The sequence below is a fragment of the Cucurbita moschata genome, unplaced genomic scaffold (genome assembly GCF_002738365.1).
Source record: "Cucurbita moschata cultivar Rifu unplaced genomic scaffold, Cmos_1.0 Cmo_Scf00010, whole genome shotgun sequence".
Lineage (NCBI taxonomy): Eukaryota > Viridiplantae > Streptophyta > Magnoliopsida > Cucurbitales > Cucurbitaceae > Cucurbita > Cucurbita moschata.
This window is the reverse complement of record NW_019268526.1, coordinates 3,655,094-3,657,589: the sequence shown is the minus strand read 5'-3', so window position 1 is coordinate 3,657,589 and position 2,496 is coordinate 3,655,094. Positions and strand designations below refer to the sequence as shown.

The 2,496-nt window shown below is 33.2% G+C and overlaps 1 long non-coding RNA gene across 3 annotated transcripts in view; it reads left to right on the top strand.

Moving 5' to 3' along the window:
* The first annotated feature begins 1,550 nt into the window (after positions 1 to 1,550).
* The window catches only part of LOC111448204, a 6,487-nt gene continuing 5,541 nt past the window's right edge, over positions 1,551 to 2,496 (top strand). For all 3 annotated transcript variants that reach the window (XR_002711383.1, XR_002711384.1, XR_002711382.1), the window contains exon 1: positions 1,551 to 1,865. This is a non-coding gene — a long non-coding RNA (uncharacterized LOC111448204). The remainder of the gene's footprint in view (positions 1,866 to 2,496) is intronic.

Below are 2,496 nucleotides of genomic sequence, written 5' to 3'. Positions count from 1 at the left end.
TTTTTAAAAATTTGACCAAAATTGAAACTTGAAATGGGTTTGGGCGTGTTGGGGTAGTGATGCTCATATTCCCATTTTTGTTTTTGGTTATCACTACCATGATACCCGAGTAAATAATTTGTTTGTGTCATCCAAGTAAAATGAAATTGAAATTTCTTAAAAGTTGGCCAAAATTGAAACTTGAAATGAGTTTGGGCGTCGGGGTGATAATGCTCGTGTTCCCATTTTTGTTTTTGGTCATCACTACCATGACACCCGAGTAAATTATTTGTTTGTGTCTCCCGAGTAAAATGAAGTTGAAATTTCTTAAAATTTGACCAAAATTGAAATTTGAAATGGGTTTGGGCGTGTCAGGTGGTAATGCTCATGTCCCCCTTTTTGTTTTTGCTCATCGTCGCACGATACCCGAATAAATAAATTATACATGAATGAAATGAGGTTAATCAGAACTCAAAAAGTTAAATCTGTTTTATTTGAAGCAATTCTATGTTTTCGAGGCTTAAAAGGCTTATATTGGTTTGTGAGGGATAGTCTTTTACTCTAAAAAATAATTTAAGATAGATAAGGTAGTTTAAAAAGGGTATCTGTATGTGGTAATATTTTTCAACTCAGGTCTTAGTTTTCACCTCTTACCCTCTTGTTTTTTTTACCATGAGCGTGTGAAATTTGAACACGACCACACCCTTCAGGTCATGTTATGTTCGTTCTAAATTTCAATTTTTTTTTTGTTTAAATTTTTAATAGATATATATTCTAAAGATAATTTTAAAACATTTATTAAAAATGAAAAGGTAACTTCCAACTTTTTATTTTTAAATACAAATATTTTAAATAAATATGAAATTCAATATTTATTTATAATTTATGTTATCGAGACTATTCTTGAGTCTAGACGGACCCATTGGTTACCTAGCTTTAAGATAGGCGTGTAGAGGGACGACACGTGGCAAAAGTTTATTTTTAAAAATTTATTTTTGAAGAAGGTGGCAAAAGGAAATTAATGTGGGTATATACTAGAAATAATGTGGTGTGGTCACGGCCGGTGACATTAAATTCAATCATGTAATTCTTGATATCCTATTTGGCGACCAAATCTCAGCCATTTTCGATCTTTACAGTTGTCGTTAACAAATTCAAGTCTACCACGTTAAAATGATGATGACAAAATATGAAATTTAAACCGTTTAAAAATAATTATGAAAATGACAAAAATATTAATTATTTATGTAAAATTTTGATAACATTTTGATTGAGAGGATTATTGAGAGTAAATCCCACATTGGTTAATTTATTAGAAGATCATGGTTTATAAGTGAAGAATACAATCTTCATCAGTTGAGACATTTTGGAGAAGCCCATAGCAAAGCCACTAGAACTTATGTTCAAAGTGGATAATATCGTACTATATAACTTATAATTATTTAATTTATTTGACAATATTTAATTATTTAAATTTAAAATATAAGAAAATGGTTGAAAATAGTTTATTTGTATAGAATTATCTTAAACATTTTTAGACAAAACCTATTCGCTCCCGCCTTTTTCCCGCTGTTCCCTCCGGCCCATCGCGAGAGAAAACATCCTTGCCTGGCTCTCTTCTATTGAGGAAAAAGATGCAGAAGGCAGTGGATGTAGCACTCTCCCCGTTCAAGATTCTGATCGCACGTCTATCTGGTCTTCCTCCATCATAGTTCCTCTATTTTCCGCTCTAACTCTCCGAATGCTGTTCCGTTTCATGTGCGCATTTATAATCGAATTTCTGATCCATAAGTGCAATTCTCGATCGATAGGTTTCCGCACCTTTCGCCGGGAGGTATGGTAGAGTTCCGCATCCCGATTCTCGCTTGGAGGATTGCATTTCCGAGGTGAGACGTAGAATTTTCTTGTAATTGCTCGTTTTATTATAGATGTTCTTGTGCTTAGCCATAGAAGCTTGATTTTAATCTAATGCTGGGGAGAGGACTTATTTACAAGGCTGCTGAAATGGTTAAATCTATTCAATCTTGATTTTGGTAGCATTTATGCTGTTTGTTCGAGTCCTTCGCATATTCTGGAACGCTATGTTCGCCATGTTGACTAGGAGTTGTTAGTCTTGTAGGCAAGTGAATCCGGTTCGAATCAACTGCTTCAGATAAACTCATCGTTATTCAATGGAAAGAAGTTTAGAGAACGCTTGTTTATTTTAATTTAAGCTTATCTTCCTTATTTCGTTTGCGCTTCAACCAGCTTGTTTGACTTGTTTCTGAAAACTAGATAGATTACGTAATTCATAATTTTTGTATCATCTCTGCTTTGCAACATGTGAAGGTTTGATCTCGGAATCTACTATTTAATCGTAATTTAGAAACCAGAATCGTAAAAACTGAGCAAAAAAATTGTTCCAATAGCGTTGGACAGTAGTTTGTATCTGAAGTTTAGCATTTTTCATTCGTTCACCTACATTTTATCTCCTCCTTTCAGATGTATTGGACTTTTTTTTTTTTTTTTTTTTTTTTT